A 24,979-nucleotide genomic window follows, 5' to 3' on the forward strand; every position below is an offset into this window, starting at 1 on the left:
ATTGATCATCCATTTTCTACAACTTGATTTGAGTCCACCTGTGGTAAATTCAATTGATAGGACATGATTTGGAAAGGTACACACCTGTTTATATAAGGTCCAACAGTTGACAGTGCATGTCATAGCAAAAACCATGCCATGAGGTTGAAGGAATTGTCCGTGGAGCTCTGAGGCATAGATCTGGAGAAGGATACCAAAACATTTCTGCAGCATTTAAGGTCCCTGAGAACACTGTGGCATCCATCATTCTTAAATGGCAGAAGTTTGGAACCACCAAGACACTTCCTAGAGCTGGCCGCCCTGCCAAACTGAACAATCGGGGGAAAATGGCCTTGGTCAGGGAGATGACCAAGGCCTCTGGCAGAGCTCCAGAGTTCCTCTGTGGAGAAGGGAGAACCTTCCAGAAGGACAACCATATCTGCAGCACTCCACCATTCAGGCCTTAATAGTAGAGTGGCCAGACGGAAGCCACTCCTCAGAAAAAGGCACATGACAGCCTGCGAGTTTTCCAAAATGCACTCAAAGGACTCAGACCATGAGAAACAAGATTCTCTAGTCTGATGAATCCAAGATTGAACTCTTTGTCCTGAATGCCAAAGGTCGCATCTGGAGGAGACCTGGCACTATGGTGAAGCATGGTGTTGGCAGCATCTAGTCAAGATCAAGGGCAAGATTAACGGAGCAATGTACATAGAGATCTTGATGAAAACCTGCTCCAGAGCGCTCAGGACCTCAGATGGGGGGGGGGGCAAAGGTTCATCTTCCATCAGGACAACGCCCCTAAGCACACAGCCAAGACAACGCAGGATTGGCTTCGGGACAAGTCTCTGAATGTCCTTGAGTGGCCCAGCCAGAGCCCGGGCTTAAACCCGATCGAACATCTCTGGAGAAACCTGAAAATAGCTGTGCAGCGACGCTCCCCATCCAACCTGATGAGCTTAAGAGGATCGGTAGACAAGAATGGGAGAATCTCCCCAAATAGAGGTGTGCCATGCTTGTAGCGTCATAACCAAGAAGACTTGAGGATGTAATCACTGTCAAAGGTGCTTCAACAAAGTACTGAGTAAAGGGTCTGAATACTTATGTAAATGTCATATTTCAGTCTTTTATTTTTAATAAATCACCACAAATTTAAAAGGAACTGTTTCTGCTTTGACATTATGGGGTATTGTTTGTAGATTGAGAAAGAAAAAAAATACATTTCATCCATTTTAGAATAAGGCTGTAATGTAACAAAATGTGGAATGAGTGTCCGGTTGTGTTGGGTTATTGTAGTGAACACTTACCTGCCTTATGCGCTTGTCATCATGTGTGGTTGCATCCACCCCATACGCCATAAAGTCACCAAGTCAACATATATGGCAACTCCAGGGCAGAGAGCCAGGATGGTGGACATTATTTAAAAAAATTGAAAAGCAATGTGCCATCTCAACCTGAAACAGAATTAGAATGCACAGGAACATACCAATGCGCATCACGAATGCAGTGAGCCAGTGGAAGGTCATGTTGGACGAAAAGCATCAGTATTGGACAAGCAATGAATCAAAGCTTACTTCTAAATGATAAGGAGGTAATTTAAGAGCCCAATCCTCGATGCAAAAGTTATAGTACACTGGGGGCAAGTTGTAAAAGTTAGGAAGAGGGTATCAGAGTCCAAGGTTCCGTTTCCTCTGAGTTGCCATGCCAAGCAGTCTGCTGCCTTTACTATATCCAGACAATGGTGTTTGAGTGTAATTATGGCAGGCATATTTGATTCCCAACATTGTTGAATTACACAAAAAATAGGATGAGTACAGTTCATAAGTACAGTACACAAATCTGAAAGATGTCTCTCATTTACAGGTGATTGTGGCAGCCATCTTGGATTTGGTGTCAAATCTAGGGAGGTTCTCCTAGCATAATTGCATGAGGCTAAACATGTAAAATGACAATTTTCGCTCTCTGAGCCCACTTGTTTTCCTTGGAGTCTAATGAAGTGTAATAGTCACAAAATGAACTGTATGCATTTTTGTCAGACAGGACCATACAGCACTGAATAACAGCAGATTTGACTTGGAAAGTTGTCTTTTAATCAGCTACCAAAAAGTAAAGCATACATTCATCAGAAATATTCATAGTTGATATTTCCGCATGTTACATCGCTGTGTCTTTATTTCCAAGATGCATTAGGGATAACCTAATGTTGTTTGCTTGTGTATGTAGGTCAGACATCTGACTACTTGTATTCCACATTTTAGCAATAACTGAGCTTTCAATAATGGGTTACATAAGCTTATGTGGCCCATCCTCCCTCCACCCAGGCATTATTCTGCACTTTTTAAGTTTAGGGGGTGTGAGACATTAGAGATGTGAAAAAACATGGTTTTGGTTTGTTCTACCTCGGGTAGGGGTATCTCAAAAACGAAATCCCTTTTTGAGGATTAGCCACTACCCCATAATATCATATGAGGGGGCGGATGCATACCAGGGGCATTCATTCATGACTTAGTTTTATTCATTGGCTGACTTTTTCTAACAGTAAAACAACAAGGAATGCTCCAAGGGACATATCATTACTATTACTCCTTTCCTCCATTTCAGGTTTGACATTTGCTGCCTCAAATTTAAATTTATACATGTTAAAAAAATTGCAAATACTCATGTCTATAGTATATGAATGCATAAAAGTGTGGAGCACATTTATAACTCACAAAATAAATGTGAAGCATAGCCATCCATCAACACTTGTCTACTCTAGTTGCTAGTTTCCCCATTTTGCGATAGGTACTAGAATTCAATGAACTAAATCAACACACATGACAAACGTGTTCATATAGCCGTGGAAAATACATTTTAAGAGGAAATGTGATTCTTTTTGTTTTTTAATCACAGTTGTAATTTGAGATGTTAGTCCTTCGAAATGTCATTGCTGACCAGGGTATTTAGAGTATCCATTTTACGAGAGAGCAGTTTTTACTCTGTTCTGCTACTTTTCTCAGCAAATTATTAAGAAACGGGGACTGCCTTTGATCTTTAATACATTAAGAACTCAGTGAAAACTGAGTGTAATATTTGATATAGGCTTTAAATAATGTCCATGGTAATATCCATAATAGTGTCTGTCACATGTCTTAATAACTTTTTATATGAATCTTACATAACTATTGACATCTGCTGGAATTTTTGTGATCACTTTTTATACCTCTATTACAAAGCCAAGCTGTTGTGTCAGCTCATCCCAACAACTGTCATGATTCTTACTGCTGCCAGCGTCATTACATATTATAGACAATCATATGATGCTTGATAACTTATGTTATGCGAGTCTTACGGCATTGTTGGAAGGTTCTAGTCCGTAGTGATGAACAATTTAACTGAAAGAAGATCCATTGGCTTATACAAGGTCCAATCAAATCACACCATCGTACCGTCTCAACAATCCCCAGATAACAAGTAGCATTCCACATGACGTAGGCTATAGACAGTTACCTTATGAATAAGAACCGTATGATTCAGTATTCTACCCCAATCATTACCCTGACGTTATTTTTGTTATGACAAATACACACAGATGTGGTTCTGCTGTTTTTTCCAGCACGTTAGACGTGTGGGGAAGAGAGCAGGGAATCAAGGGATGTGTTCTCAAAAAGTTTTCATATCGCTAGCCCAGGAAGGATGGATGCATATTAATGCTAAATAGGCTGTGAAATGGTGAAGATCTCAAATATGCTGATCTTGAGTTCTGGGCCACAGCCGAAGGAGAGGCCTTGTACATAATTCATGAGCGCTCTATCTACAATGCACATTTATGTAAACCCAAAGTGAGATAATACCGCAAAGCAAATGCTAATTCACCCACTAACAATATATGAAGATAGTTGATTTGCATATCACCGTTTCCTTCAAAGGTCAGAATTGTAAAAAACGAGATTAAATAAAAAATGCACCTTGATGGAAGGATCAACTTTGAATGAAGTGCATCTCAATTACATTTATTTGTATTGAGATCAATTCCATGGTGGGAAGAGAGGTCATTTGCAGACGATCGGAACTTTTGATAAGGCTCAGTACAATGATTAATTTTGTAATGCAGTGATGCTTCAGTCAATAAGTTCTGACACATCTACATCTGCATTGCTTGCTGTTTGGGGTTTAAAGCTGGGTTTCTGTACAGCACTCTGTGACATGTAAAAAGTTCTTTACAAATACATTTGATTGATGATAATACTGATCATGTGCACTGCAAATTTGAGCTATTCATGTCATGTGTGACCTGCAATGAAAGTAAGAAACATTCTTCCTTCACGTGTACGCTGATGACTCAACGTTATACACGTCAGGTACCACAGCGAATGAAATCACTGCAGCACTTAAAGGTCCGGTGCAGCCATTTCTATCTCAATACCAAATCATTTCTGGGTAATTAAGTACCTTACTGTGATTGTTTTCAATTAAAATGGTTGTAAAAGAAACAAAAATAGCTCCTTAGCAAAGAGCAATTTCTGCGTGGTAGGGGAAAACAAAAAACAGCTCTTACATTAAACGGACATTTATCATCGTTTTCACAATTTTCACAGTATTATTCCAAACTTATAGTGTGGAATATATATCTAAAACACTGGAAAATCGTGTTTTGGACTGCACTGGGCCTTTAACAAAGAGTTGTGGCGAGAGACAGTCCTAAATAATAATATAAAAAACTAAACACAAATAATTATCTAAACTCTAAATTTCATCTAAATCATGTAATAATTCATATGGCTATAGAGCAAGTTTAGGAGACTAAACTGCTTGCTGTAACCCTACATTGTAGTGGGGCGGCAGGGTAGCCTAGTGGTTAGAGCGTTGGACTACTAACCGGAAGGTTGCGAGTTCAAACCCCCGAGCTGACAAGGTACAAATCTGTCGTTCTGCCCCTGAACAGGCAGTTAACCCACTGTTCCCAGGCCGTCATTGAAAATACGAATTTGTTCTTAACTGACTTGCCTGGTTAAATAAATAAAATTAAAATTGTAAACGTACACGGTCAAAACGTATTGATGAGAGGTCTGTCGTGATACAGCGCTGCAAGGTCTTCTTGACATCAGAATCAGTCCTAGTTTCATCACACCTGGACTACTGCCCAGATATATGGTCAAGTGCAGCAAAGAAGGACATGGGAAAATTACAGTTGGTCCAGAACAGAGCAGCACTGCTGTAAATCTCTCCTGGCTCAAAGTAGAGGAAAGATTGACTGCATCACAATTTGTCACTAAGTCCCAAACAGAGGCTAGGAAACACACAGGACTATATAGAGCCATGACTACATGGAACTCTTCCACCTCAGGTAACTCAAGAGAGCAGCAAAATGTAACCCTTGTGTAGTCTTAACATTCTGTATGCTATACTAAATAATTACCCTCCTTCACTAAACCCCTAAAATAATGCAGCTTATTTGAATTTTAACCCCCAAATATATTGTTCATGAATAAACAAACTGTCATTCATCACAAACTTTGTGAATATCTGGGTGTTCCCTTTTCACAATGCAGAAAGACTGAATTTAATCAGTGGACACTACTGATGTTTAATACAACACACCTGTCATAATTGTTTTATTTACTAAAGTAGAGGTTTATTATTATTATTATTACCAAATGTACTATACATACATTGTTTAGCAAGAGATAGCACGTGTACAGCCTAAGACAGTAGTAGAAATGTGCAGAAAGTAGTTTTGAATGCATTTTATTGAAGGGAAACAATAACAGTCTTGAACTTTTTTGGCAACTTAGTGATATATTCTGCACAATGAGGAATTCAACTACAAAATACTAGTCTTCTCCCATTTTTAGAACCTTTGCCCCCACCCACAAGGTGTATAAACAACAACAATACATAAGACTAAAATAAGATAGTATATACAAAACAAAAACATGAAGAACATAAATCAATCAACTCTAATTAGCACACGTAGGACATTATGCAAGTGTGTGTGCCTGGACTTTGCATATGTATTTCTCACATGTGCAGCAGATAGTATTTGTTTTACAGTCCTTTGGGGGCCAGAATTGGCATCTCCTCCTCTTGCCTGCCACATCTGCAGCCTCAGGTGAATCAGGACAAGTTTCAGCCCCCTGAACAGCTTTCACAAGCGCTGCAGAGGCTGCTGTGCCGAGGAGGAGCTCCCTTTTTTGAATGTGTGGGGTTACAAGTGCCTTTACAAGTGCCAGCTGCCCCAGGAACACCCTCCTCTTTTTCCACTTATCAGGCATCCAGGTAGGGTGGATCTTGTTCCATATCACAATGGCATTGTATGAGGACATATCAATGATGTTATGGAAGATGACGAGGGGCCAGCAGGCAGTCATCCTCCCGCAGCTGTAAGTTCCGGATACCTTATCCAGGTTGTCCACACCTCCTTTGTTGTGGTTGTAGTCCAGGATGATGGCTGGGTTCTTGTCCACACGATCACTGATCTCAGCCGTTTTGTGCAGTGTGCTCAGGAGAACCACATTCTTGTTCCTCTTTGGGAGGTAAGAAACTAGAGTGGTGGTGAGGGTGAAGGTAAACTTTGATGAGAAAGCCCCCCCCCCTCTTGTTGCAAGGAATGCAGGGGGAAGCTCAGGCTTGTTCTTTCTAACTGTGCCAACCATGGTGATCTTCCTCTTCAGGAGCTGCTGGCTGAGTTCAATCAGTAGCACGCATAATCTAAATTTCTCATTGTGTGTGTGTGTGTGTGTGTGTGTGTGTGTGTGTGTGTGTGTGTGTGTGTGTGTGTGTGTGTGTGTGTGTGTGTGTGTGTGTGTGTGTGTGTGTGTGTGTGTGTGTGTGTGTGTGTCAATTATTTTAGAACTGCCAGGTCAAAAATCACCCAAAGACAATCTTTGTACCCTGGTGATGTACAGCTTTCATGGATATATGAACAAAGGCGATGTTTCACTTTTTCTTATGGTGGGGTCACTCTAGGAAAAGTCATACAATTTCAAGTTGAAAAAATATAATATATGGGGTTTTCTCTGCTGTTAAACATAGTGGCTGGTCATTTGTGACCATTTAGACAACGCAAGGGTTAAAAAAACATAAAACAACACAGACTGTGACGTGACACACATACACATCCTCTATACACATACACTAATATTGTATTATAAATGTTATATTGTAAATGTAAATTGCAGCAATGTTAATTTGTATGATGTGTTGTTTTACCATGATGTATTTCTTTATCCCTGTTTGGATCCCAGGAAGAGTAGCTACTGCCTTGGTAGTAACTAATGGGGTTCATAATAAATACTAAATATGCATGGACGGAAGATGGGGGACCATACGTATGTGTGGAAAATACGATGAAACAGTAGTATCACGTTTTATTAGCATATTTTCTAACAATAAATTCAAATGCTTGTCTGCATTACTATTTCAATGATACTCACCTCTCAGGCAGCCTACCATTTCCTGCATTACAATAATGCAGAACCAACATATTTATACATGTAGCCTACGCCCACCAGAACAAACTCCTAACTCGTGACTGGGCAGAGGTGAACCACAGCATGACCACTAGCCTACTGCTAGCATTCCTCTCCATAAATCATCAGCCCCTCACCTCCCTGAGTCTTTTCAATCAATCCACCATCCACTCCCCTCCGGTTCAGGCTCTCTTGGTGATGCTGGGTCCAGACACTCCTGCTGGGAGAGGAATAGTGAGTGAGCCTTGGGGGAGGTGCTATGCTGGGATAGCTAGGCACACCGCTGAGCTCCCCTATTGTTCAATTAAGACAACTCACCTCAGGTACCTAGAAAAACTCCCTTCAAGTACCTACAAGACCTGTAGGCTTCACAGGCTTTGTCTTTCTACATGCTACAAGAGAATAGAGGAGATGCCTCCTTATTATTAAAGATTCACACTGCAATTCATAATTAATCATGGTTTGGGGCTTTGCGGAGAGAATGTGCAATCGATAGTCGACTGTTGAGTGGAGCATGTGAGTAGGGTCTTTTCTGACCATGCTGAGGGTATATTTTACCGTGAAGCAGTAACCCCGTGAGCTCATCAATGTGATATGATCAACATTCCTTGATCATTTTATTGACCCTGCTTCGAGTGCAATATGAGCGGGGTTTGCACTTTTGGGAGCAGTCCATTGGCTCCCATTGCACCAGCCAAGCTATTTGATGCACAGCTCATGTCATTTTAGAAAGCTTTCAAATACTTTTTGAACCCAAGTCTGCTACTAAGCATGACTCTACGTACGAGCATCAGCTGTGGTTTTATGACTTTGTGGCTGTGCAAGCTAGGGATCTGCTCTCCATATACCAGCCAACATCTCTGCAGATATCTGTGATATGAACTGGGTCTTCATATACCAGTCAACATCGCTGCAGATCAAATCAAATGTTAATGGTCACATACACATGGTTAGCAGATGTTAATGCGATTGTAGTGAAATGCTTGTGCTTCTAGTTCCAACAGTGCAGTAATATCTCACAAATAATCTAACAATTCCCAACAACTACCTAATACACACAAATCTAACAAGGAATCTAACAAATTCCCCAACAACTATCTGATACACACAAATCTAAAGGGGTGAATGAGAATATGTACATATAAATATATGGATGAGCGATGGCCGAGCGGCATAGGCAAGGTGCAGTAGATGGTATATAATACAGTATATACATGTGATATGAGTAATGTAATATATGTAAACATTATTAAAGTGGCATTATTTAATGTGACTAGTGATCCATTTATTAAAGTGTCCAGTGATTGGCTCTCAATAGAGTATATACATGTGATATGAGTAATGTAATATAGGTAAACATTATTTAAGTGGAATTATTTAGAGTGGTATTGTTTAAGGTCCTGTGTGGCTCAGTCGGTAGAGCATGGCGCTTGCAACGCCAAGTGTCGTGGGTTCGATTCCCGCTGGGGCCACCCATATGTAAAAGTAGTGGCCCCAGCCGACTTGTAAGACAAAAGCGTCTGCTAAATGGGATATATTATATTATTATTATTATATTTTAAGGTGACCAGTGATCCATTTATTAAAGTGTCCAGTGATCGGGTCTCAATGTAGGCAACAACCTCTCTGAGTTAGTGATTGCTGTTTAGCAGTTGGATGGCCTTGAGATAGAAGCTGTTTCTCAATCCCTCAGTCCTAGCTTTGATGCACCTGTACTGACTTCGCCTTCTGGATAGTAACAGTGTGAACAGACAGTGGCTCAGTTGGTTGTTGTCCTTGATGATCTTTTTGGCCTTCCTGAGATCTTCCGTTGTGATACATTGTGCAGACAGCACCACCCTATAGAGAGCCTTGCGGTTGAGGGCGGTGCAGTTGCCGTACCAGGCTGTGATACAGCCTAACAGGACGCTCTCGATTGTGCATCTGTAAAAGTTTGTCAGGGTTTTGGGTGACAAGACAAATTTCTTCAGACTCTTTAGGTTGAAGAGGTGCTGTTTCGCCTTCTTCACCACACTGTCTGTGTGGGTGGATCATTTCAGTTTGTCCCTAATGTATACACCAATGGACTTTAAACTGTCCACCTTCTCCACTGCTGACCCTTCGATGTGGATAGGAGGGTTTAAAGTCCATTGGTGTACACATTAGAGACAAACTGAAATGGTCCACTCATGTGTGAACAGGGAGTACAGGAGAGGGCTGAGCACACACCCTTGTGTGGCCCCAGTGTTGAGGGTCAGTGAAGTGGAGATGTTGTTTCCTACCTTCACCACCTGGGGGTGGTCCGTCAGAAAGTCCAGGACCCAGTTAAACAGGGAGGGGTTGAGACCCAGGGCCTCCAGCTTGATGATGAGCTTGGAGGGTACTATGGTGTTGAATTCAGAGGTGTAGTCAATGATCAGCATATTTACATAGGTATTATTTTTTCCAGGTGGAATAGGGCAGTTTGCAGTGCGATGGCAATTGTTGGGGCAATATGCAAACTGGAGTGGGTCTAGGGTGGCCGGTAAGGTCAACATCCCTGCAGATAACTGTGATATGAACTGGGTCTCCATATACCAGTCAAGATCCCTGTAGCCAACGGGAAGTAATCAAACCACTGATAAGCTCTAACCAGAGTCATTATAAAACTAATAATGGGCAAATGTGTTAATTAATGACCTGTAACATCATCTGCTTCTGGTGTCTTAAAAGCTGCTGCATATGATCCAAGGCCAGGGAACCACAGTGGACTGCATGCAGCCAAAATAGCAACACACTGAGTGCAATTAAAGAGCAAAGGCAGTTGTTCTCAAACGTCTGGTTGGAGAAGAAAGAGAAGGTGATTTATTTATGCCATGTTATAATGGCAAGTGGCGTGTGCTGCGATGAAGCTTGGGGACCGAACTGAGTTTGCATATTGAGAATTCCATTATAAATAATTTGAAATGTTCTTGGAATGTTTGAATCCTCACATCCCAGTAATGTCTTATAGGATGCAATGTCAGCTGTGCGCATGTATGTGCACGTGCGTGTGTGACTGTAGCTGCGTGTGTGTGTGTGCATGATGAACTCTTATCAACTTGTTTGATGAAGGGTGAAAATCAATGAACTCAATTAACAGTGCATTTTCTATGTTTTGGTCTCAGGCTTATCTGAAACATAGCAGCTACTTCAGAAAGCAGCCATTCTTCACTCTCTGCCTTTTTCATACAGTAGTTACTCTGATAATGACTGTGTCGCATTTGATAAAACACGTTTGCATATCATTTCACACATGGTTAATTAATTTTTCAAGCTCCTTAGCAGCACACTCAATGGTGCTTCGTTCCATACTTCTGAACTTGCTCTGTAATTAAAATTCTAACCAAAAAAAAACGCCTTTGAGAGGTAATTCGACTGAGAGTCTACTCGCAGACCACAATAGGTCTCAGCCAGTTCTTTGCAGAAAGTCACTATTGTGTAGGGGTTTATATAGTTTTTCCGTGGAGCTAATTCAAATTAAAACAGTATTTGTGCCATATAAATACTAATACATATTTCACTCCTTCACTTCCTTCCTTCTTTCCTGTATGGATGAAAGAAGGTTCATGGAAACAAACTACAGCATCTGTGCTCTCACCAATCCACTCAACTTTGATCAACAGCTGAAGGACCGAAGTAGCAGAGGCCAGAAAGATGTTAGGGAATGGTATTGTAGATATTAGGACTGAGCAAACATCTCCCCCTCTTTGATGCAACCATTGCTTAATAGCAGACATATTGTTTTGAATGCACAATGGCAGGCGGATTACGCGTGTTCCACTGCCAGTTGAGGTTCATTGTCATGAATCTTGCCATGTGCAATTTCCGCTAGACCGGCCAAAAATTCACTTCTTGTCTTAATTTAAGGTTAGGGTTAGGAATTAGGGTTAGCAGTGTGGTTAGGGTTAAGGTTGCAGAGCTGCCTCCATGGCAAGATGCATGACAAGAGTCACTCACTGTGCAACAGTAGTCAATAGCTGTACTGTAGATGTGTTAGCTTGAAACCATTTCATTTGCCGGAACCATTTGACCTTGTGAATGATAAATAGTGCCTCTTATTGATACGTAGCATCTCTGTTTCTCTGCACCTCTCGCCTCCTTAGACTTGTTTCTTCACTGGTCCCTCTGGGAGTCTCAGAAAGCAGTGTTAGGTGATTGTTTGTGGCTATGCTAGCCTCTAGTTGGGCAGATAGCTCTCCGTCCCTGTGACCTGCTCAGATGTATCAGCACTGCTTGTTTACTGCATCGTTAACCCTTTGCTCTCTCACAGTGTCTGTTTACTGTGGTCAGAGATGCTCCAGTGTATAGGGACATGTGGTGGAGAGAAGCTTTCTGGGGCAGAGTACTGTATGAGGGCCTACTATGAATAGAATGTCCCCTTGCGTACATACTATAAAAACATGCAGAGTTCTGGTTGCAGGCTCATCGAGACAAGATGCTTCTCGATGGTTCTTTAGCGCTAAATGCCTGCAAACATTTGCATTACAAGGTCAGATTGTCATCTTAATAAGAGTGTATATAATAATCTAATTTTAAATATGGTTGGCATTTATCTCGCAACACTTCTGAGTGGGAAAAATAGGCCTACAGTCCATTGCCCATAGTTAACAGTCTTGGCACTAACTCAGTCATAAAATGGCTCCTGTCGCAAATATTGTGATGCCGTTGATTGCAGTGTTTGTTGCCAAGCCTCTCTTCATATTTCCTTGACAATAACAATGACAGAGGACAGCTGGTAATCTGGCTGTTCTATTATCATCCCCTTGTTCGCTTTGTTTAGTCCTTTCAAATTCGCACAAAAACAGGCACACCTGCACAAAAACAGGCACACCTGGGTTTGTATACTTTTGATTGGACAACAGCTTCGGTTATAACATGACACACTGAAGAACGGCCCTTGTCTCTCCTCCTGAAAGAACACAAAATGATCCCCTTGAGCGTGGTATTTAAATCAAATAAATGTTTTACATTTTATTCATTTAGCAGACGCTCTTATCCAGAGCAATTAGGGTCAAGTGCCTTGCTTAAGGGCCTATCGACAGATTTTTCAATTAGTTGGCTCAGGGATTCAAACCAGCGACCTATCGGTTACGGGCCTAATGCTCTTAATCGCTAGTGTCATATACTGTCTGTCAGATATTCTCTGTAACTGCTCGGTACAGATTTGATGGATTATACCCTGGCCTGATTCACCCTCCTGAAACCTTGCTGGTAAAAAATAGGCTACAGCCTACAGGACCTCTGTCATACACAGTGAGTCATACAAAGTCAATATTTCCATTGTACGCTAACATCACACTGAACGGATCACACTGAATGATGGATGCGTGTACATGCGCAGGTCATAGAACGGAAACGGGTGCAGGACTGAGGAGGGTAGTTTGTGGTGCTTAACTGATGCTCAATAAGTGCAAGCTCAACTGGCAAGGTCACAAGGCTAATTTAGACCTTAATAAAGATCGGTTCCCTATATGCATTCACAAACACATCAGCGATTTGTATGTATTTCTCCCTATTCATCTCTTTCCCAGTCACTGGGCGATCACCCTCCATCAGTAGCGTGTTTTGACACGGATGAGGGTACCTCGGGCTCAGTGTGTAAGCATTCCCGATGACATCAATAAATTAAAGGAAACACCACAGCCTCACATTGCGTTAGGTGTCGCACGGCCCTGCTTGCAATTCCACGTTGTTACACGCTCTGGTGGAACAATGGGATGAATATTTAATCCACATTAAAAGCATGGTTTCTACCAGATTGAGCTAGGGAGTCATAGTGGTGTAAAACACTCCTAAGAGGCTTCTATTCGTGGAATGTTAAATGTTGCAGGCATGCGCTCTGTAATGTATGCCTCCAGATAATGATGATGCTTTCCGTTATCAAAAAACGCCTCCTTATGCCTTCACCTCCTCATCCCACTCCTCCTCGTGTCCTGGACTTGTGCTGAATGGCAAATAGAATATCTAGAAACTGTCAGACGATGCAGAGTTCCCACTTTGGGAATTTCACTTCTGGGTCATCAATGATGATTGAAAAGACATTCTGACACAAATGGGCCTCCTCACACAGCTTATTGTTTTCTCTTGATTCAAAATGGTATATTCCCTAAATGGGATGTACGTGCCAGTGTTCTGTTGATGTATTCCAAAGCAAAATAGTGCTGTCAATTCCCCAAATGTTCTCTGCTCATTTGAATGGAAGACCAAATATTAATGTCATAAAAGGGATTTATTTAAATTGGCCACATGATGAAGAGAAAAAATACTACCTTAAAAATGTGGGTATTAGGGGTAAACAGTAGCTTTCATTGGGTCAGAAATGTACAATAGCCAAACATCTTTTTAACTAGGCAAGTCAGTTAAGAACAAATTCTTATTTACAATGACAGCCTACTACTGACAGCCTACTACTGACAGCTGATTGTGCACTGCTCTATGGGACTCCCAATCATGACCAGTTATGTTACAGCCTGGAATTGGACCAGGGTCTGTAGTGACACTTCTAGCACTGAGACCACTGCGCCACTTGGGAGCCAAAATCATGTCTGATTTTGGGAGACTAATTCAGTATTTTCTCCAATAATTCTGGCTTCTTGTTAACATCTTGATGGGAGATGGTGAAGATGAGACTTGCTGCAGTGTCAGCCATTAAAGAATTTACCAGAGTGTAGTATATCTCTTTTCATATGTAATGTCATTATACCAAGCCATGGTAATAAGCCCAGTGATATATTCCCCTGTTCCTAGCACTAGCTTCCAAATGAGAAGTGGTTGGGACTCCTGCATCTGAATTCATCTGATCTGATCAGAAACACAATTATGCCTTGCTCTCTCATAATAAACCCTGGTTAAGTGGGTTTGATAATTCATTTATTTGTATTAACTCTATTGCTCCGCGACAGTAATGGATGTCTTTCATTAATGAATGAAGGATTTCGCCCTGGCTTGGCTTTCTTGTTCTGTAACTTAAACTGATTGATAAATGAAAACTTTTAGGAGATTGTATTGAGCGATTTAGAAAATACGGCCAAGAAACAAATTGCTGTAGAAATCCTAGTATTTTCTTTCCCTTTTTCCCTCTCTCACTCTCTAGTAATCAGGTTGCTGGCTCTTACAGTCGGTCTAATTGAAGAAAATCTAAATGCTTTCACATTGATTTTTCAATTTCTTAACAACATAAAAAATGTATTGCTCTCTAGTGGTCTACATGCAATGAATCTCTCTGGCGATGGCTTGTGATTTGTTAAAATGTTATTGAAGAGGGCCCAGAGCTGACAGGAGTGGAGAGCGGGCTGAGGGAGTGCCACACGTAGCGCTGCTATCTTAGCCTGGTGTTATTGACAGATGTTGTGTTATCTCAGGCTGCCAATGGGTCGTCTTCATGGCTGCTGTCGCCGAGGCCTCTAAGCGGGCGGTCATTCCTGATTAAGTTAAAACATTATTGGGAATCATGAATAATAATTTTTTAATGGGCACCTCAAGCATTACACTGTCAACTTGATTCAGTTTCTCCCTCGTATTGAGTGCTTCTCAGATAGGGGCTCAACCTTTTGGCTAGATATGGACGCAGGTGGGCAACAAGGGGGTGGCAGGGTAGCCTAGTGGTTAGAGCATTGGGCTAGTAACCGAAATGGTTGTAAGTTCAAATCCCCAAGCTGCTCATTCTGCTCCTGAAAAAGGAAGTTAACCCACTGTAACTAAACCATCATTGAAAATAAGGGTTTGTTCTCAACTGATTTTCCTAGTTAATTAAAGGTAAAAAATAAATAAAAGGGTTCAGTCAGACCCAGGTGGGCAGCAAGGGCTTAACATTTGGGAGAGCACTCATTATACCTTATTCACATGCAACTCACAAGCCCTTAGAGTTAAAGTTATTCTGACTAGTGTTATTCAGTGATGTTCTTGAGTCTTTTTCTTACACATCAATGATTTATTTGGCATGTAAAGAACAAGGGTAGCATGTATATCACAAGCCCATAAAAAGGGGGGCTGACTGGGTTATAGCGAAATGGCCTGAGGGTCACAGCCAGTTCTCTGGTTTGGCTACACTTGGTCGACCCCAGTGTACTACATTGTTTGCTGATTAGCTATCCACATTGATGACAGCCAGGTATAGTTCATTCGGCACACTTATTTATACCCTTGAGGAGTACAAACTTTAGCTAAGGTAAATACTAAAGTGGTGAAGTGAAGTGGTGTAAAGGTCTGAGTTAAGATGCAAGTTGAATTCTGTCATAAAGTACTTAGCAATTGTTTTAAGATAAGCACAGAGCCATGTATTTAAATATGGCTCTGGATAAACATGTTGAAGCGTCAAGAAATTGCATTTTTGTAATGGTCAAAGCTGACTTGCTCTTGATGTTGTTGACATACTGTAAGGCCTCTGATGTCTCGTTGTTGCATACCCACAACAATATGTTGACTTTAAAATGTCAGTAAATAAATGTGTGTACTCCTGACATAAAAAGGAAAGAGAAATAAACAGCATCAAATAAAATGTGTTAAAAGCTATTGTGGATAATTGCTAGCCAGAGGCTGTAGGCCAGAAGTGAAGTAGTATGTAATACTTTATTTCCTTTCAATGATCCCCTTTCAATTCAGAATTATACTTTGTAACTCTGAACTTCAAGGCGCTGCAGGTGTAAACAATGTTATAACAAACCCTATCTTCTGTAATTCCTTTTTTTGCTCTGAAGACCGTCTCTGTCTGTTTTCATGGTGTTATTGTATTAAGAGATTTTCTCATCTGTGTTCTAGTGTCTGTCGGGCAATAACAAAATGCTATACCCTAGCCAAGCCTGTGGGAATTTTTTAATTTTTTAATTTTTTATTTCACCTTTATTTAACCAGGTAGGCTAGTTCAGAAGAAGTTCTCATTTGCAACTGCGACCTGGCCAAGATAAAGCATAGCAGTGTGAACAGACAACACAGAGTTACACATGGAGTAAACAATAAACAAGTCAATAACACAGTAGAAAAAAAAGAGTCTATATACATTGTGTGCAAAAGGCATGAGGAGGTAGGCAAATAATTACAATTTTGCAGATTAACACTGGAGTGATAATTGATCAGATGGTCATGTACAGGTGTAGATATTGGTGTGCAAAAGAGCAGAAAATAAAATAAATAAAAACAGTATAGGGATGAGGTAGGTAAAATTGGGTGGACTATTTACCAATAAGACTATGTACAGCTGCAGCGATCGGTTAGCTGCTCAGATAGCAGATGTTTGAAGTTGGTGTGGGAGATAAAAGTCTCCAACTTCAGCGATTTTTGCAATTCGTTCCAGTCACAGGCAGCAGAGAACTGGAACGAAAGGCGGCCAAATGAGGTGTTGGCTTTAGGGATGATCAGTGAGATACACCTGCTGGAGCGCGTGCTACGGGTGGGTGTTGCCAATAACTTAAAATCTCTTAAACTGACAGTACCTGAAATTGGGCACTAGAATTACTTTAAAATGTATATGTTGACTTGACTCATGACTTGATCCAGACCAATGTTCCCTCAAAACAATTTCCAGCACTGGGGTAATTTCAGCTCTGCTGAGTGCAAACTTGACCATTGTCAAATTTCTGTGCAATTACAGTGAACACTGAGGTTGTACCCGCTTGAAGTTACAAAGGCTACTGTGGCTATTTGATAAAAATGTAGGCCTACCTGGAAATATCTGTTCTATCATTCAACCTCAGGTAGCTGCCGCTGTGTGGTGTTCAATGTAGGCCTATATTCCATGAGACTATTGAAAATTAACATGTGTCATGACGTTGGCCTGGGGGTAGGTTTTGGACAGTCATAAATACCTCTCCCCCGTTTTCCTCTCTCTACCCTACTGACTATTCAAATTCCCTTGGTTAACATAGAGATTCTGGGAACATCAGAAGGTGGTGTATTAACCATATTTTGGTAAATCCAACCAGTTGAACATATGCATTGGTACTTAATGAATATGATGTCAGTTCGGTTGTCATCTGAGACATTCTCATCAATGATAGGATGACATAAACTTTACAGTGGAAAGTCTACACATTATAGTTTCACATGGAATTGTTGTGCAATTTAAATGTTTGAATATGAAATTATTTGGACAAAGGACTTTGTTGGGCAAAACACGGCCTTCCATCTACCAACAACCTACCGAAGCGCAGCTCAGAGGAAATATTTATTGCATTTTCCTTTTCCAAATGAGCAGTAATTTAGAATGCAATAGATTCTGTATTTACGATAGAGTAGCTGCCTACGGCCCAATAGAGACATAGCCTCTCCCTTTGTTCTTCAGTCTTCCCGCTCTTTCACTCAAACCCAATCCCCCTTTTCTTTGTGTAACCAGCTGTCATATCTGTTCGGTCCGCTGGGGACGTTTTCCTTTATGACGTAATTTGTAATCAAGGTATGATTCATTCTGTGTATTACATTCTGTGTGATTAGTTAGGTATTTAGTAAATAAATAATTAAACCCAATTTTGTATTGCTGAATCGACTTGTTAGCCAGGGTTCGCAAAGAGAACCAAGAATTTACATGATGATGAGACTGAAATAAGGTGACGATTAATATTGACTGCTATTGATGTAAAATATTACAAGGTCTTTAAGAATTTATTCAGAAGATAACTGCTCTATAAATATTATTTTGTGGTGCCCCGACTTTCTAGTTAATTACATTTACATGATTAGCTCAATCAGGTAATATTTATTACAGAGAAAAGATTTTATAGAATAGCATGTCATATCACTTATTCCGGCATCGCCAAAGACACAACATTATTGGAGCCCTGTGCGAGGAATCTAAAATAGGATGACGCTTTCATTTTGATTCAGCCTGTATAAAATTGAAAAGCAGATTACATAATATACCAAGTTGATTATACACATTTTTGGAGTGGTAGACAATAATTATTGGTGCGTGTGTGCTCTGGAGACATGCCTCCGTGTTGTGTTCTGACGTAGTCAGTGGGTAACGTAAGTGAATACATTTCTGTATGAGAGCTGATAAAGCTAATTATAGAAATCTGAGAAATAGACTATTTCTGCCTTGCGCGTTTCAGACGTGCGTAGGCTCGGTCATTATACATTTCTCGAGCGAGTACAAAGAGCCATCCAATTGAAATTCAGGAGATATTAGCTTGACCAGCGATAATTATCTTTGTCTCTCTTGCATTTCCACGCGAGGAGACCACGGTGCATTTCATAGTTTACCATGAGTTCCGGTTAAAACATTTTCAAATAACGCCGAAAAGGGTTTGAACATAATACGTTATAAGTAAAACCTTTTCCTTGCCAAGGGAATCCTGGGTGTTGCTTTTTTCAGGCACAAAGTAGGGTTAGCTTGCACGGGATGCTAAAGCTAACAAAGGGAAAATCGCCATTTGTTTTCAAGTGCCACATTGAAATTCCTCTGCCTCGCCGGAACGGAAGTCCCGCCCTTTTGTACTTCCGTTTGATTTCAGCGGGTACAATCAGTGACCTCTGAAGTGGGCCCTAGTTTATTCTTCCATGAAGAATTATTCAGGTCACTCTCAAGTCATTACTTATGATATCCAGACAGATATCAATGTCTTATCCAATTGAACTAATAAGTGAAATTGCCAGTTTTACATTCTCAAATGGACCTTTTAAATAATATCCAAATTGATGAGTTTTCTAAATAAGACATAGTAAACTTTTTTCCAAACTAACCTAGATGAAGCAACTTATCAGGTTAATTCAAGTTTAATCCCCAAATAGCCTATACAGGTTTGATTTATCATTAAATTGATCAATCAGTAAAATTTGGTTTTTGCAAAAACCATTCAGTAACCCAGTACTGACAGAAGTCCCGCCTCAGCGGGAATCCCATGTGGCTTTGGCTTTAGGGAGAAGTGTACCGTAGTGGTGAATGTTCCCAACAGTTGATCTACTGTTTACCCTATAATATCCAATCAATGGAGATTGTATGGATTATCGTCTCATTCTCATTGGCATTGATTAATTAATTCAATTTGCTTTTGCAAATTCATTCATGTCCAACTTCCACATTACTGGTACAGTACTGATGCTTTGTCAACATCTAGAAATAGATTAAACGTGTCTTTGCAGCTTCTGACGAATTCCAAACCTTTGAAAAATAGGAATATTTATCCTCTACATTTTTCTAATAATGTGCAAGCTATCAAAGGACGTGGTCACCACTCCTCTGCTAATTAGTAAACCTCCACCCATAGAAGGATTGATCTCTGACCTCAGCAGCAATACCAACCCTAATTGTGCCATTAGTGAAAAAACAGCCAAAATTGCGAACAACGCTGTCTCAAAATCAACCATCAAACACAGGCTTTGTGACGGTTCTCCCCACTTTTGCACTTATGTATCACCTTAATCTTGATACTCCCCATACCGGATCCGGGATCGTGAATAAAGCCTCAGGCTCATTAGCATAATGCAACGTTAATGATTTCTGAAAATCGCAAATAAAATGAAAATAATGCGCCTGCTCTCAAGCTTAGCCTTTTCTTAACAACACTGTCATCTCAGATTTTCAAAATATGCTTTTGAACCATAGCAAATCACTAATTTGTGTAAGAGTATTGCAAGCTAGCTTAGCATTTTGAGTAGCATTTAGCACGCAACATTTTCACAAAAACCAGATAACCAAATAAATAAAATCATTTACCTTTGAAGAGCTTCGGATGTTTTCAATGAAGAGATTCTCAGTTACATAGCAAATGTTCAGTTTTTCCTGAAAGAATCTTTGTGTTGGAGAAATCGCTCCGGTTTGTACATCACATTTGGCTACCGAAACGAACCGAAAATTCAGTCACCAAAACGTCAAACTTTTTCCGAATTAACTCCATAATATCGACCGAAACATGGCAAACGTTGTTTAGAATCAATCCTCAAGGTGTTTTTTCACATATCTCTTCATTGATATGCAGTTCGTGGAAGCCTGCTTTCCCCTCAGAATCGCATGGAAAAATACCAGCAGCTGAAAAAGACGCACCAATTTCGACGGAGGACAACGGGCGGACACCTGGAAAATGTAGTCTCTTATGGTCAATCTTCCAATGATATGCCTACAAATACGTCACAATGCTGCAGACACCTTGGGGAAACGACAGAAAGGGCAGGCTCATTCCTCTCGCATTCACAGCCATATAAGGAGACAATGGAAAACGGGGCCTCAAAAATCCTGCTGGTTTCCTGGTTGCCGTTTCATCTTGGTTTTGCCTGTAGCTCCCGTTCTAGGGCACCCACAGAGAATATCTTTGCAGTTCTGGAAACTTCAGAGTGTTTTCTTTCCAAAGCTATCAATTATATGCATAGTCGAGCATCTTTTTGTGAGAAAATATCTTGTTTAAAACGGGAACGTTTTTCATCCAAAAATGAAATTGCGCCCCCCGAGTTTCAAGAGGTTAAAATGTGGCATCGGTCCAATACCACAGCAGTGCACAGCTGAAGCACGGGCAAGACATGGCTAACATGAAGGGACAGGTGGAGAGAACTGAGTAACTATTGACAAAAGCAGGAAATGAAAACGTTCTGCAAGTCGAGGAACTGCATTTGAAATCTGAACAATTAACATCTTGGGGCTAAGGGGCAGAATTTTCACTTTTGGATAAATAGTGTGCCAAATTTCAACTTCCTGCTACTCATGCCAAGAATATAATATATGCATATTTTTCATATATTTGGATAGAAAACACTCTGAAGTTTCTAAAACTGTTTGAATCATGTCTGTGTGTATAACAGAACTTACAGTATGAAGCAGGCAAACTCCCTCTCTGTTCCCTGAATTGTCTTTGCCAAGGGATATTTCATAGGACCCTGTTTTCAGGTCCTACCACTTCCACTGGATGTCACCAGTCTTTGGAATTTGGTTGAGGTTATTCCTTTGTGCAATGAAGAAGTAGGCCAACTAGGAACTGTCGAAAGCACCCCTTGGGAAAAAGACATTTAGAAACCTCTAATATATCCAAGGACATATTACGATATCTCGACCCATTCCATCAGCCAATCTGATTGACCATTCTACTCATGATTTCGAGCCAGCTGTCTCTGTGAATGAGCAACTTCCCACCTCCTTGCAGTCGTGCAATTCAGTTGTTGAGATGAACTTCTCTTGCCCTTCGTACACTTCCGCAAGCACTGCGACCATCTCAGCAAGAAAAACATTGATGTGCAAAGTATCCTCTGCTTTCGATGATACACCTTCCGCTTTGTGGGGGACTGTCAACCCTTACAATGACACTAATGGCGTCAGTCCAGAAACTGACCCGGTGACTCTCACTGGTGAAACACTTTGCGATATCACAGACCGATATCCTCGTCTCAGTTTGCAGGTACCGAAGATGTTGCCACACACGGACGTGGTGGTGACTGACAGACCTCGACAGCCACTGAGGGTGTTGAAGCACAAACACCAGGAGATTTGGTTGAAAGGTTACAGCCATTCTCATAATAACGCGGCCACTGACAACTCGTACATAGGGTCCAAACTTTTTATTGCGCCTTGGATACTAACACCACCCGATGGGGGAGGGGGGACCCGAGACACAAAGGGGGGGAATAGTAGCCCAGACCCATGATGAGCCTTATCAAGGCCGGTGGGGGGGTCGAGACTATGGACAACACCGTACGAGGCCACCAGAGTATAAATCAAATCTAGTTGGAAACTCCCCTATGAGAATAGTGAGGAGCAGACTAGCCTCTATTATCTTAGAACACATATAAGATAGTACTGAGGTGTACCACACTGGTCGTAAAGGATGTCCAGTGGACTGTCCACCTCCAAAACAAATGGCAACAATAATCATTCCTTGCCATGCGTAGTAGCCACTACAAGACAACTAGTAAAATGCTCTTATCATGTATTCCTGTAGGATAACATTTTAGAATAAATTGGTAGGACAACTGGACCCCTTGAGTACCAGGACCAATATGACAGTCAGTCCAGCAACACTCAGTAAGAGGATTAGTAACCTCACAAGTTAACTTGCTATTGATAATAGCGACATAGGAGTCACTCAGTGCAACATGGGGAAGGGAATCTCCATTGCGCTCTTCCAATGGTTAACACATGCCACTAATAAATAGAACCCTCCGTTCAGCAGAAAAGTTATTATAAGTCATGAACCATGATCACAGGATAAAGCAATCCTTCTCACCCCCCCCCCCCCCCCTTAAATGATTTAGATGCACTATTGTAAAGTGGCTGTTCCACTGATGTCAGAAGGTGAATTCACCAATTTGTAAGTCGCTCTGGATAAGAGCGTCTGCTAAATGACTTAAATGTAAATGTAAATCACACAACGTACGACTGGTCTAATAGTTAAAGAGTACTTCTGTCATGAGGTTAGCTCCTCCATGGATAACATAGCTATGAAGTAGACTTCTTCATACCTACCGCCACTACAATAGTGGAAGACAGTGACTGGTAGTAAAACCACTACAGACTCCCTCGACAACAATTCTGACTGACCTCCAGGCATTGGCCTGAAAATTACCGGACTATGTCAGACTCATTCTGAACAAGTTGTAATCTGCCAGGATACTTGGTTTCCTTCCCTTGACATGTGCGCTTGCGTAAGAATAAACGCACATGCACAACGGAACATCCAATTAGGATTTTTGCTAGGATCACTGAGCAAAATACCAGCCTTAGTAAAGTTGAACATTTATTTTGAGGCCTTTAATTCTACAGCTACAGTACTCACCAGTTTTCTTCCCAGAAGTCCAGAAGTCATCCCTGTAGACTGCCCAAAACTAGTGCCTTACAGCTGTAGACTTATCATGTAGTTATAAACTTAGGATAGTACCCTAAGCAACACCACGCAAATTAGGAAAGCCCTAGATATGACATTAGACAATGCCATGATAGGGTCATTTTGCCAAGACCATGGACATAGATAGAATCCAGTCCAATTAGATGATTTAAGGGGGCATAACTATATTTTGTTTTATTTAAAATTTTCATTCATTTTGTTTCATTTTCTTCGGCACGTAGAAAGTGATAGAGCCATAAACAACTTCCCCATACAACGATCAGTTAGTACCACAACACCGCTCATTTGGGAGGAAATGTAATGATATATTTCATGTGTGTGTGCGTTGTTAACATCTGCCTAAGTTACTGCCCAGATCTTCCAGTCTGGACGACCAGACGACGGGTCCGGAACGGCGAACCCAATCCGGACATCCGCTGCCCAGCCATGGAGCAGACTTCTTCATTTGCAGACACCCTACCCGGGTCGACCACTAGAGGGGGGACTGCAACAGCGATCACCAACTGGACATCTGCTGCCCAGCCATGGAGCGGACTTCATTCGCAGAAACCCTACCCGGGTCAGCCACCAGATGGGGACCACAACGATGGTCCACAACCAGGACAACCCAATGGTTCGAAATGGAAACATTTCGACTACCCAGACAGCTGAATCGGGTGTACCTACCACCAACAGCCCAAAACTAATTTTAGAAAGGGATTGTTTTTTTTTGCAAAAATATTTGGCAATCGACTAGGAATGCCAGCGGTGACCACTGCTCTAGAGTGAAGTTCAATCTCGTGCTTCTCTCTGTGGGCTAATATTTCTGTGCAGAAGTCCTGGTAGAGCTACTCGCAGCTTAGAGGGAACATTGTTAGAGACCTTCCTTGGAACACGTAAACGTTCTGTCAAATAAACTTGTATTTGCCTCCCTCTGGTGGTCAGCTGCATCATTACATCCATAATGTCACTTCACTGCAACATTACGTGAAAGGGGCGGTCCTTAGAAAAACTTGTATCCATCTCGACTGCTTCAAGGCACATGCATAGCAAAGCAATCGCTGAATTTGTCTCGAGCCCGGCAGATCTAAATACATCACTTCCATAGCTCTACGATAAAGAATGTGACCCACACACTTCCTTTAACCTAAAATAAGTAAAGTAGTATTTTTGTGTGGATGTCAAACATATGATTTTGACCATCGCGATATGTTTGGAAAAGTAAGAAAGAAGGTGAACATTTCGGGGTAGATGTTCCTAAAACAGATTATATAAAGTATGAAAAGTCATATTTCTTCACAATTGTTTTTGTGTTTTTATCATATTTGTGTAGGTTTTATTATACTTGTAGGGTGTACTAGGTAATATGGGTTGAAAGTGATTTTTTGTTTTCAGACATAAATAAACAATTACAGGTGAAAGATCATAACTTCCTAGGTGCGTGAAACACGACTACGTTAATAAAATATTGCCCTCTTGCTAGATTGATGATTATCAAAACAGTGCAAAATGGCTGTCAATTCCCGTTAAACCAGACTGGCAAGTGTGCAGATTTTATAAATAATTTTGGTAGTTTATTTACCCCCACTATCAACATGGGTTGATACTTGGGGTCCAGTGAATACCTCAATAGGTTTTGTGGGAAATAGTTTAAGGGTGTCTTACTGGCTTGTGGACGACTATTGTTCAAGTGATGCAATCAATTTGAGGGCATCATCCTTGATCTCTTTAGAGATGTGTCACAGGAGTTGCTTTGCTTTATCTTGGCCAGGTCGCAGTTGTAAATGAGAACTTGTTCTCAGCTGGCCTACCTGT

The sequence above is a fragment of the Oncorhynchus masou genome, chromosome 6, assembly GCF_036934945.1.
Source record: "Oncorhynchus masou masou isolate Uvic2021 chromosome 6, UVic_Omas_1.1, whole genome shotgun sequence".
NCBI lineage: Eukaryota > Metazoa > Chordata > Actinopteri > Salmoniformes > Salmonidae > Oncorhynchus > Oncorhynchus masou.